The sequence below is a fragment of the Dromaius novaehollandiae genome, chromosome 2, assembly GCF_036370855.1.
Source record: "Dromaius novaehollandiae isolate bDroNov1 chromosome 2, bDroNov1.hap1, whole genome shotgun sequence".
NCBI classification, from domain to species: Eukaryota; Metazoa; Chordata; class Aves; order Casuariiformes; family Dromaiidae; genus Dromaius; species Dromaius novaehollandiae.
Genome location: NC_088099.1, coordinates 112,592,922 through 112,606,135, shown reverse-complemented (window position 1 = coordinate 112,606,135; position 13,214 = coordinate 112,592,922). Strand labels below are relative to the sequence as shown.

The following is a 13,214-nucleotide window of genomic DNA, read 5'->3' as shown; positions in this document are numbered from 1 at the left end:
ACAGCAGTGTGTACTCTAAGACTGCTGCCCTGCTCAAACAAGTAAAGGTAGATTTGCTGAATAGCCATAGTAAAACAAATAATACTAACATATTTTAAAGGTGGGAGATGAGTGCATTTATGTCCAATTGATATTTCTTGAAAATAAATATTTTAAAAGGCATAGACTCTGGGTAGGCAACTAGAAGGCATTTGTGCCTATGAAATTATCTCTTTTCTGTAACAATTAGACAATAAAATCATATTCAACTTTGTGCTTTGAAAGAGAGGACCTAACTTTGGAGTGTAAAAAAAAAATAAGATGAAATAAAATTCTTGTATCATTTAGCTTTTTGCAGGAAACATTGCTGTCGAGTGTTAGTGCATCAGCTATGTACAGTGAACTTCAATCAAAAATAAATTAACTTTCTCTATATCTAATAGTGGTTCTTCATGTGAAAGACAAAGGCAGAAGCTTCATAACAGATCAGTGGGGAAAAAAGATGGTTTCACTGGGTTACAGGCTTTTTCTGTGACATGTCAGATGCCAGATGCTGACTAGTTGGCAGATGCAGAAGGATTCTAGTTCTGTGCCAACTAAATGTGGCTGACTGGGCATATAAGACTTGCTTGCTTGCTATATATTGTACTGCTTGTCCAATACATACTTCAGCAGTACAAATTTCGTGATAGGATTTTCACACAATATATTTTTATTTAATTGCATTTTATGATAATAGTTTTGTAGCATAAATGGCCCAAAAGGAAAGAAATAAGACAGCAGAGTTGAGGCTATAAAACTTGCTCATTTTCTCAATTCTTTTTAACCTCCCTTTTGTTTTTCCTCTTTTTCTTTCATCTTATGCTCTTAGACTAGTAGTGAATACTGATTATCTGTAGTGATGATAGTCATTGTGTTTTATCTGGCACGGGTAATGTTCTTTTTGCTCTATGGCTCTGGATTGGGAGGACAGCTTCTTCCTTGCATGGCAACTCCTTGGGTATTTTCAATCTGACACCAGTAATAAAGGAATCACCACTAAATTTCATGTGCACTTGTTTGATTTTCCCTTCCTGAAGTAGGCTGATAGCTCTGTAGGAACATAGCTCCGTGGCTATGGAATGGCTTGGAAAAAAACCAAAGTGCAGGAGCTCTGAATCTGATATTCATCTCAGGGGAATTAACAATTTATTCCCTGATGAAAGAGGAACTTTGCCATCCAAAGAAAAGATCCAGATGAACTTTATATAAGAATAAATGACTAACCTCTGCAATACTCTTTGGAGTTTCCTGTGTTAAAGATATTAGTTTTACACAGCACTTGTGTGTTAGTAATTATTGCACATCTTCCAGAGTCATAGAAAGGGCTTAGAGTTTGTCTTGTTTTGAATGAGGAATATATCAGTGGAGTCTGAGATTAATTCTTTTTTTTTTTTAACCAAACTTGCTAAAAGGTTATAGTCAACCATGTTTCAAAAAGTTGGATTGCAAAAATTGCTATATTGCCCTGGAATGAGAGATCATCTAGTGCAAATACTCCATTTTCTTCAGTGGCACAAGTTGTGTTAAAGCAAGGCTCTTGACTTTAAAAATAAGATCAGATTTATATTTCAATGGAAGAATTTATTTAAAGAACTTCAGGTTTTGTCCGTTCAATGTTACAATTCATGGACATCTTCAACACGTTAAAATGCACTTAACTGAAACTGTGTACAACTAGCATTGTGTAAGAGTACTAGATAAATCTGCCCTTTAAGAATAATCATAGCACATCCTTTAGACCCTAGGAAAGCAGTGGCATTCTCTGCAGGTGTGAAATATACAATCCTCCGTTGCTATTTTTATTCTCCTTTTGTTATTTTATTTGTTTATTGTGAATTCTTATATTTAAAAATCATTATTATTATTATTTAAATACACTGATAATTCTGTTTGGGAAATCTAAATCTGAGTGTTTCATCTTAAAAGCTTCCTTTTAAATATTGCTAACACTGTCAAGGTGGCACCAGTTTAGTAAACAGCTGCCATTACTTCCTGCAGGATGAGACATTCTTGGGCTACAGACCAATATATTAATACCTTCCTCACTTTTCCGGGATATGACAGGTGTTGCAAAAAAGAGGCATGATAGTTCTCTATTAACATTGGCACAGTTGATAATATGCCCCTTGGTTTAACAATTCTTTCAAAATCACTTATTTAAGGGCAGATGAATATTCCTTTTGAGGAATTTCTCTTCTCCCATTGTAGAGAAGTAGTAGGTTAATTACTTAAATCTCTTAGACCTTAGACCTCTATCTCAAACCCTGCCCCAACTGATCACTAGATACATACTTGAATTGATGGACATATTCATGTGAAAAGTTTTGGCTTATTACAATTACTAATTCAAAAACCTAAGTTAAATTCAAAGTGTAAAAAGGAAATGAAAACAGAAAGCTCAACAGTTTACTGTCTGGTCTAATACAACATTAGATTAAAAATGACTTTTCAGCAATTTTTATTCACTGATGGGCAAAGTTTCTATGCAAAGTTTCCACAGTACTGAAGACCTGTGAAAAAAATTTTTGAAAATATGCCTTTGAATAAATGACAAGCTACTATGAAAGGGTTAAGATAAGAAATACTGTGAAAAATAACTTGGCTTCTGCTGGCATGAGTTGAATAGTTTGCAGGATCAATTTTCTTACTCTGTTCATGTGGAGCCCTTGAGCAGATTTTATCTTCAATTTATTTCTAATCTGAAACTATAATTTTCATGCTGTAGGATCTTCTCTCATATTCTTGGCCACTGTCAACAATGCAGTTCTTCTTGTTACCAGCCCTGAACAACTGGTGATGGTCATTCCTCTGTGCCCTCTCCTGCGTAATGAACTCTAGCTGTATTTCTGTTCCCCATTTCTAGATTTATCCTTTGCGTTCTGTGCAGAAAGCCAAAATCTATAACCTTATTTTCAGGTCTCTAGACCTTATTATTTCCATTATCTTTCTGACTCCAACTTTCATACTTATGGTCCACACCAAGCATGTTTTCCTTGTGCATTGTTTCAACTAACTTATTACTGTCTTACTGCCACTGCCAACTGCCATGAATGCTCCAGTTGCTTCATTTTGTTTCAGCACAATGAACTCAAGTGAATCTTCAACTCTTTATTCTGTTTCTGCTTGAACAGCTACTCCTTTCTACAGTTTTGCTAATTTTTCATTTTGCCCAAAACTCCCTTATTCTCTGTCCATTGCTTTTCGGAAAAACATCTTAGCATCTTCCACCAGGCTAACCTTGATTCAGAATATAGCAGTCCATAAGGAAGACACATCCTATCTTCTTCTTACACTTTCTCCTTAAGACTCCACATTGTTGCCAAACATTATCCAATAACTATTTATGCCTTAAGGAGAAAAGAGTGACAATTGGGACCTTTCAAGTATTACAATAACAGAAAGCACAAGTTCATCTTTTTGTTTAGAGTTAATTGCTTCTATCTCCTTTCACATTTTCCGTATTTGTTCTCTTTCAATGTAAGGTGTTCCTTGAGGCGTGGACCATGCCTTCTAATCCCTGGGTAAAGCCGCAATAATAATTTTGAAAAGCATTATTTTCCTATATACTGTCCATGCATATAGCATGTTGCTGTGAACATTCGATATTCACATTGTAATGTATGTTACAGCTAAAATGGGAAAGTTATGCAAAGTCTCTTTTTTATTAGAGTTTTCTGAATATTTGAAGTAGGAGGTTTCATGAAGGCAGCTGAACAGAGAAGAACAGCTCCACAGTTCTCAAGAATTGATTTCTTACCTTACCTGCAAGCTACATTGGAGTCATGGATTCACTGTCTTTGATTCTGTGCTTGCGTCACCGTTGAGCCACTATCAGACTTTATCTGTTGTGGAGAGTTTATATATATATATTTATTTTAATCTAGTTTAGCTTAGTTGCTTCAAGTGGGCATATGGGTTACTTACTGTGTGTGTTCTCAGTCTCAGAAGTGTGATTGTCATCAGTTTTATGATAAATCCAGTGTAACACAAAATAAGTATAGACATATTTCTTAAAGGGACTGGAAGGAAACCAGAGCACTGCAATGGAGCACAGCGTTTCCCAGCAGATTTGTGACAAAGCTGGGAGCAGGACCTACTCTTGTAACCCCCATCCTGAGACCAAAATGACTTTTCCAAAATCATAACTTGGGAATACTCTACATAAATTGTTTAAAATTATCTCTTTTAAATAAGAGATAATTATTTTAAAATTAATTTTAAATAAGCTTTTCAGAAGGAATAGTATAGTGCAGAGTAAGCTCAGATGAAATGCTGCTCCCAGAAGAAGGAAATCTATTAAAAGTTAGAAATCACGAAGGGCAGAACAAGGGCAATGTTTTTGTGTGTGCATCGGACCAAGTATAGAGACTTTTGCAGTATATTCTAGAATGCTGCATAGAGTCAAGTGAAGGATGAAAAACATTTACTTAACTAAAATACAAACATATAGCATTTTAACTTAGGCATTCAACAATACTGACTGTTGAGTGAAATTCATTATAATGAATTTCCTGTTCATTCAGAAATGGCTGCTGGCAAATACTCAGTACTTGAGCATGGAATAAAGTTCAGAATAACCATTGTCTGCTGCATTCTCTTAAAAAGCATGACAAATCAGATATTCATAACATGTTTTCTGATAAACAATAGCTTTTCAGAGAAACACACATATTTATGGGGAAAATAAACATTTTCAATTTTTTCTTTGTTTTCTGTTCCCACTTGCTCGCCTTCTTTTCTTTTTCACTAGAAATGGCTCGAAGAACTGTGTAGAATGGTGATTAGCCAAGGAAGAGTGTGTTAAAACTATTGCTTAGCAAGATCAACGGAAAACCAACCAGCCTGCTGCTGTTCTGCAGGCTATTACAACCTCTGTGGAAACTTATTAATGACATAAAAATATTTTAAAATTCCTCTTCAGGAAAGGAAAATGCAACCTAAGTCCATTAGCCAATTCAGCCAAGCGGGACAGAGCTATGGCCTTGGCCCATCTTGGTTCCTTCCCAACCCTGTGGACATGATAATGCTGTCTAAGAGGATCCACGCTTCTGTCAGCAGTTCCTGCCTTTTAGGGTAGGGCTAAAACCAGCATTCCAGTGGCACACAGAGAAATCTGAGCATGATCTCAGTGCAGAAGACTGGGACCAGGTTGGCAGTCCGGCTGTGGCCACATTACTCTGGCACTGGAGGGACTGACTCTGGCACTACAGTACTTCAGTTGCCTTCAGAAATTTTGGACTAGCCATAGGAGTACAAAGACTATGACTTTGTGTGACCTTTGCATAAAGTCACAGAATGTGGAAAAGCTACTTGTACTCTTTCGTTTCCACCTTATGCTTTCAATTTGGAATAGGCAGAATGTAAACACTGGTGTCATTTTTTCATTTAAATTAATGTGCTGTTTTCCATTTTCTGTTCATTCATTAAGATGTTGAATCAAGCTCGGTTTATCCATAGTCCCTGAGGCATTGCTAGCTAAATATATTTCTTACCCTGATTCACTGAAGTGTCAGCATGTGTTTGCAGTTCTGAAGTAGAGTTCAGTCCATTTAGCAGACCTCATAGAGCCATTTAAAAATAATTTTTCTAGATAGACAGAACGAGTCATTGTGTGTCATCGTTTACTGGTTTTGAAATATTGAGGGCCAAGCTCAGTCATCAGCAATGTGGTAAAAAAGGGGGAAAAAGTAGCAGCTGTTGAGTTTGGTGAATTTTTCACTATTTACAGTACCGTAAATAAGAATAGAATTTGCTCTGACAATTGCACATCCTTCAGCCTTTATTTCTAGAAAAGTACTGCCGAGTGATAAAGATTTTCCATCATTGTTTCTTTTTAATACACATGATTTGATTATCACTTTGATGTTCCTGCATATTTGCCAATTATCTCTCATAGTACTTTACTGACAAGTGATGGAAGTTATATTTACCATCTCAAAATTCTCTCTTTTTAGCTTTTTTTAGTGTATAATTTTTCTTACTTTCTGTCAATTTCACAGTTCCTTTCCAGAAACAGCTCTCAACAGTTCTATATATTCATTACCAAAGTCTGTCTTGATAGGATTACACTCAAAATCTTGGTATGGGCAAAAGGGAACACAGCTTAGATAGGGAGCTAAGACATTACTACTAGTCTAACTAAAGTCTTAACAGTATAATCGAAACAGGACAAAGACTTATCTTTAGTCCTGTTACAATGATACTTACGCTCATAGTCCAAATTAATCCAGAAAGGTCTCATTAATAATACAGTGTAAATTGTTATTCAGACACATTCTAGCATCATCCCCTTCTCTTTGGCTGAAGACATGTTCACTCTTCCAGTGTCACTCTGGGTCCCAAGGCTGATTATTCAACCTTTCTCAGGAAGACCAGGAGGGATGTTTTCCCAAGAGCTGGCAGTGTTCTGGGGAGAATATGATGCTCCCAAAAGGGTTTTCTTTCTCCTCAGTCACTGGTCTGCTTGAGGTTATTCTTGTTTTCTTAAGACCGGCTCCTCATCTCCTCCATATTTTCATTGGTTCCCAGTTATTCCATTTTCTTTCTGTTGTCTCTAAAACCAGTTCACGAGGTTGTCCTCCTGTAGTGACCCTACCTTGACGACTGTGATTTGTGTTTACAGTCTGGGACCTCCTGGTATCATGTGTGTCTGCACTCTTCCCCATCACATTGTATTCTAGAGTCATAGTTCAATCCACACAGAATCACTACTTCTTATTACTATGAATTAAAGCTAAACTAAAAAAACATTTAGGCGAGAGTTACCTGACTCCTAGACAGTTGCTATCGCATCTAAACAAATGAAGTTTTCTCAGGCCAAGACCAGCCCAACGAGACCTGAGACCTTGCAGTATCAAGTTACTACAAAGCCTGTGACATTTTACTAGGAGAAGCAAAATCATAACTTAAGGCTAATGATCATTATGTGCTATATCCTGCAGCTTCAAGACATCCCCTCATTTTTAGCAACAGGTGTACAGGTAGCAAAAAGGAGTTACCAATTTTTCCTGTCCTTATGTTTTACTGTCTCATGAATCAATTTAAAACAGTGTTATAGCAGAACCAGAAGTATCATTCTCATTTCTTCCTCTTTCTTTTTCTTAATAAGCTAATTAAAAATGTCTTCATTTTATCTACAGATAATTCTTAATGTTTTTCCTATTTCTCTGAAAACATTTGCCAGATATTGACTAATTCCTTATTTCTTCTCATAACTTTATTTCTACCACAAGAGCTTAAATCTTTAAGTCTGTCTGGAATATTTTAATAAAAAAATCTGAAATGGAATATTTTTCATTGCATCTAAATCAAACGTGGCCTATTTTTGCATTTAATGTTAACGACACACTAAGTTATCCTGTTCTGTCTCATTAAGAATGCTGAAAATGCTTGGTATTGCACAATGAGATTTTTGCAAGGATTAAAGGTAACCTTTCTGGTTGACTCATGCTTTGTGTTTTCTGCTAATAGCTTGCAACTCCCTGAGCTGGTTGGGAACCCTGAAAATGCAAGAAAGGACAAGCTAATGTTTATTCAGTGTTTGCTCAAACACTGGCAGCTAGCCCAGGAGATTGCTAATTCTAATGGTATTATTAATAATAATTCATCATGTCAGGAATGGTTTGTCGTTCTATGAAGAAGCGATATAGGGAAGTTAGCCTTTTAAATTAAATACCATGCACTAATGAATTGTACTGGTGTTACATACCCGTTGTATCCTTTGCTGCCACTGAAAAGTCTAAGCAGAAAGATATGGGAAGAAGTATCCAGTTCCCCGTGTAAAATCTCCTAGAATGACACATACTGCTTCATTTTCCCCCCCAAAAGGTTTTTTTTTTTTATGTCTGCAGAGCTTTTCTTTATAAACATTAGATAAATACAAAAAAACTCCAGCCTGAGTTGTATTTGCAGAATGGCGTTAGTCTACCTAAAGAAAGGCATAAGTATAATACCCCATGTGTTCAGTCTTTTGGTAACAAAGGTTGATTTTATACCATTACTTATTCTTGGTATAATTATATCTAGGGACTACTGAGCCTTTACAAGGAGGGCAGAGCAAGCAGGGTTATTGTCATCCAGTGTTCAGGCTAGGAATGATTTTTTTACATTCCTAGCTGACCAATTTGCAAGCTTACATGGACTGTGGCAATGACAGTGACTGCGATGCTAAAATACTGCCATCAAGTCAACATGTTCACCCTAAAAAGGATAGGTTTTTGCCCTTTCTGGCAAAAGTGGAAAATGATTTTGCCTCATTAAAAATAGAAATAGTAATTTCCATGAGGCTTAGTGAGGCTTAAGTAAAAGAGTTGTCACAGATTTCCACAGTGGACTGTCAAATGTAGGAAATCATTCCAATGGAGCAGATCATAAGTGTAGGTCTACTATAGCATAGACTAAAACTGTTGAAACTTTTGTTGCACAGAAAAAGGAAAGTAAAGGCAAGTTCTGCAGAAGCAACAAAAATGTATATTAGTATTATTGATAATTTTCGTAGTGATGACTTGACTGTGAAGCTAATTAAGTGATGTCCTCTTTTGGTATTTATCCACAGTGAATAAGACACATATCAATAGAATAAAATCTTTGTTTATTGATGATAACAGAGTAACTCTTCTTTCAGGTGAAAAAACAGTTATAGACTTAGCATAGACACATCAGCATTCGTATCTGCAAAGAGAATGCAATAATATTTGAAAATGAAAAAAGTGTACTGCAAGATTTGGTCTTTGACAATATATAGTCACTTGTATCTGAAATGTTACTGGGATACTCCACTAAGACTAAGATTCAAAGCAAAATGAGAACAAACATTTTTTCAGTTCGTACTTTGCCTAATAAATCAGAGTGTGCTACAGGAATGTCTTCTTTTGATATTGATGGTTATATAACAAAAGCTTTATTTTTTTTTTTATCTGCCCAAACCAAGTTTCTTAATTTAAGACAATATTTGGTTTTCTTGACTGTGAATTTTGAATACATTTGGCTGTGTCACCACTATGCAGAAGTGAAAGGATTTTAAAATGTTTTCCAGATATTAGCAATTATTTTTTGTAAACTAGAGAAGTTTTCAACAGTTCTTTTTTTCTTTTTTCCTTTTTCTTTTCTCTTTTTTTCTTTTTTTCATTCGCTAAAGATGCTGAAGGGTGGAATATGTTCAAGGCTTAGTAAGCTCTAAACCATTTACTATGTTTCTGCCTTTAGTGGGAGTTTAGTGAGTTGAATTTCCTTGCTAAGGATTCAGGTGCATGTCAGACCTTGGAATAAGGCAGGACAGGGCTACACAGCTGAGGGCCTTGGGGGGAAAGGAAAGGGTAGGAGGGTGTAGGACCATTCCTTTTGGCAGCAAGTCTTGCAAAAATTGGCACAGCTGTCTCATGAAATATTACCCTCAGCATACATTTATTTTGCATGTATCATCTGGCTCGAAGTCCTGGGCTACTTTCTGTCAAATGACATTACATGCTCAAGCCTTCTACGAACAGAAGAGGCAGCTAGAAAATCCCCTGCTTACAAAGCGATTTGTAAGCGCTGGGTAAATATTGTTAGCATTCTGATATTTCAGTCACAAGTAAGTTGATTTTCAGCTTTCTGTTAACAAGAAATAATTTTCTACAGAAAACATGTGGCTTGTTCATTTTTCTTGCTTTTTCTTTTTACCATCTGACTAGTTATTTGACAACTAGGGACATAGAAAATGAGTAGCTGTAAAGCTGAGAAAATCCCACTGTCCAACAATGTGCATATGGAAGGCAGCAACAGAGGAACAGAGAGCTTTCAAAAGAACCATATAATAACATGAGAGGAAAGGCATTTTAATTAATGATTCCTATGAATCCTATGAATTCCTGTTATACCCACCTACCTGACGTAGGATGTACCTCGCTGGCTGACTAAAGCCAGCCCGAAGGCTTCATTTTCTGTGTTGGGGGCTTTCATAGGATTTAGGCATTTATTGATTTGAACAGAAAACAGTTTAAGGCTTGAGCCTCCCTTTCTGGACCGAACACAGTGTATATAAAGTTTATTCTCCAAGTGTATCACTTGTCTGTTTTCTTTAGATCTGCCAGATTGTGCCTATACTAGCAAATTAAATAGGGATAGGACTGTTAGCTGGTTCTAACACCAATTGGCATTGAATGATCTGCAACTAATTAATGTTATTAATTAAGCATTCTTACCTGGCAAACCAGGGTGGCCGACTGGCAGCTGTTTGTGACCTATGCTAATTCCCAAAGCGGGCCTGGGATTTCTTTGGGAGTGTGCTAACTGGCACAATCCAAAATCTGCCAGAGACTATAATAACAATTAAGATATAGACTACTCAGCTGCAGCATCTGAAAATGTTTCTTGCTCCCCTTTATTTATGCTCTTAGAAGCAATTTTAAATTCTTAAAAGCAGTTACTGTACCGGCAACCCCTTTGAGCTCTTCCTCTACTAAAGCGTAGTTGTACGTCTGCTTCTGGCAAAGGTCTAAAGTCCCTGAATCTTCCTGAGCTTGTGCAGTTTGAGTGTCAGGTTTCAGGCCCCCTCACTAAGTGGTGAGCATTGCAATTATGGCACTCTTGATTCTTCAGTTCTTGTCATCTGAGCAGCAGTGTGGGATTTTGTATGTAAAATATCAGTCTCAAGGCAGCAGCACACAGAAAGGTGCAATTTAGTTGACAATCTTCATGTTGAATTGACAGGATTAATCTTACACCACACATTTATTCCAAATAAATTACATTTTTCTCTGTGTGTAATTGCACATTACTAACTGCTCAGGGGGTGTATTACGAAAAGCCTACTTTTATTGTTAAAAGCACTCCTGTTTACATTATCTCGTCTCCGCTAATTGCAATCAAATAAGAAAACTGCTAGGAATTGAATATCTCATTATGTGGGGGGTATTTCAGTTGCAGTATGGAAATGGAATTGAGTTCAGCTAAAAAAACCTGATTATAAATGTAAAAAAGGTGAAATGTATGTTAATAATGACAACAATACTCAGTATGCATCTTAGCTGAAAGTACAGAGTCTCTGTTTAATCCTGAAGCTGCTGGTTCTAAAACTATTTCTACAGGATTCTGTCCTCTGTCCACATTTCTTGGAATGTGGGAAAAGAAAGGCTACCATTAATCTCTGACACATTCTTTCATTTTAGCAGGGAAATTTTCCTATATTGTAATTATTCCTTCAGCAGTGACTAACTGTATCAACTGTATTCTGGACAAACTGAAACCTTTAAAGAGTTCCATTTGGAAATCCAGGCATAAAAACATTTTAAAGGGAGTAGAATGAGTGTGATACAACAGCCAACTTAAAAGGATTTAGCTTTAACCCCAGAGGTCTTGGGTTACTCTGAAGTAACCTGAAAGTCCTAGTGGCAGAAGTAGGAAAAGCATTTTGGAGATAAAGCTTTGCAATACCTCCTGTAGTTTCTTTGAAATGGATGGTTTTCTCCCTCTCTTATCCTTTCCATTTCAGAGAGAACTGAATCCTCTCTGCTACGCGGACGTCAAAGGAATTCTCCAATTGTGTTCAACAGACCGCCACTTTTTAAAGTTACAAGAATTCCTTGGAAACAGAGATTGTGGCTATCTCTGTGCTGAAAAGGTGTCTAGCCAATGAAGAACAACTCAGTATTTTCCTGGCTGCCTTTCTAAAGTGGTATCATTTGCACTGCTGCTGTAATCTTCTGCAGTGAGAGGGTAAGCACTGTGTACATTGTGTACTCTTGTCTCCGTGCCCTAGTCCTGTCTATCGAGTGACGCTTGCTATTCTGATATGAATTGTTGGACGGGTGACAGGTGGAATATTCTATGTTGGAGTGTTATAACATAAAACCATAGATAAAAGGCACCTATTTAGGCTTACGTCTGAATTTTTTTTTACCTGGCCACTTACAATAAGGGGTGCATTTTTAGGAAAATAGTTGTTGTCTCACATAGGACCAATGTATTCCCTTCTGTCCATGACACAGGCCAATACTGGAGATGCTGAACTGCTGAACCCCTATAGCCACCTCAAGAGGATCTCTTCAGACTGAACTAACTCATTAAACATCTTTGCCTGATTCTCCATCCCTGACAGGTAAGGTTACTTGGCTTTGTTTTTCTACTTTTGGACTTCGCCCTATTCAAAGCAAGAGAAAAATCCTCCCTCCTGTGATCTCCACAATTACTTCTTCCCCTTTCTTCAATCGCATAACAAAGAATATTTATGCAAAACAAATAGTCAATGTTCAAGAACAAGCTAATTAGATTCCTTTCATAATTGGTAGTTTATTACACATTTGTATTCAAAACTGTTCCAACTATACCAGAACCCCAAGTTGCAGAGAAGAGATTCAGTACTTTTTATATCATATGCTTGCCTTAGCTGTCCAACCTAACTAAAGTATCCCCTACTGCTATTTAAAAAAGACCCTTCACAAGCATGCTTTCTACCGGCTAATGACCAAGCTGAAAGTATCTACATTACTGTCCCATGCAGAGAGAGTGCAAGAGACTCACAGGCTTTGGGGCACTTTCCTCCCAACTCAGTGTCACATTGGAGGAGTATAACTGCTGCTGAAGCTTTTCTCTGAGTAGCAGCATACTCCTAGCTGCATTTCTTCCCCCAGCCTTTGGCTCTACTTCAGGAGCACAGCTAGAGGAATTTCTTTATCCTACATTCAAGAACTGCACGTGTATCAGAATATTATATAAATATTGTTCTATCTCTGTGCAAAGATTAGGCACATTTTGGTCCTCAGTAAAATCCTTAACTCTTCTGATGTGCTCCCTGTCAATGGCAATGAAAAGGAGGAGAAATAACCAGCAGCAACTCATATAGACAGTCTCTGCTCAGCAAATGTGTCATCTTGAAGACACAAACAGTTGGATGCAGGCTAGGTTTGTCACAAGAGCTAGTCTCTGCTGATGGATAATTTGGCCTTGGTTATTTCCAAAGTAGAGCTTAGATATATAGGCTAAGTAAGAATAAAAAAAAAAAAAAAAAAAAAAAAAAAAAAAAAAAAACCTGTGCTGTTCACAAACGTCATTTTCATTCATCAAACTGATAATAGAAAATGCTGAAAACTGAAACCCAACTTTTCCCATTTATTATAGTACATATATCTAACAGAAGTCCTTAAACCTATAGATACAAAAAGAATATCAGACTTAAAGATAAACATATTATTGGACCAAACGGGCACTTTCTTTCT

The 13,214-nt window shown here is 36.8% G+C and overlaps 1 long non-coding RNA gene across 2 annotated transcripts in view; it reads left to right on the top strand.

The window, feature by feature from the left end:
• Positions 1 to 12,144, top strand: part of LOC135327344 (uncharacterized) — a 65,259-nt gene extending 53,115 nt beyond the window's left edge. For both annotated transcript variants that reach the window (XR_010387458.1, XR_010387457.1), the window contains 2 exons: positions 11,492 to 11,715; positions 11,988 to 12,144. This is a non-coding gene — a long non-coding RNA (uncharacterized LOC135327344). The remainder of the gene's footprint in view (positions 1 to 11,491; positions 11,716 to 11,987) is intronic.
• Positions 12,145 to 13,214: the final 1,070 nt, after the last annotated feature.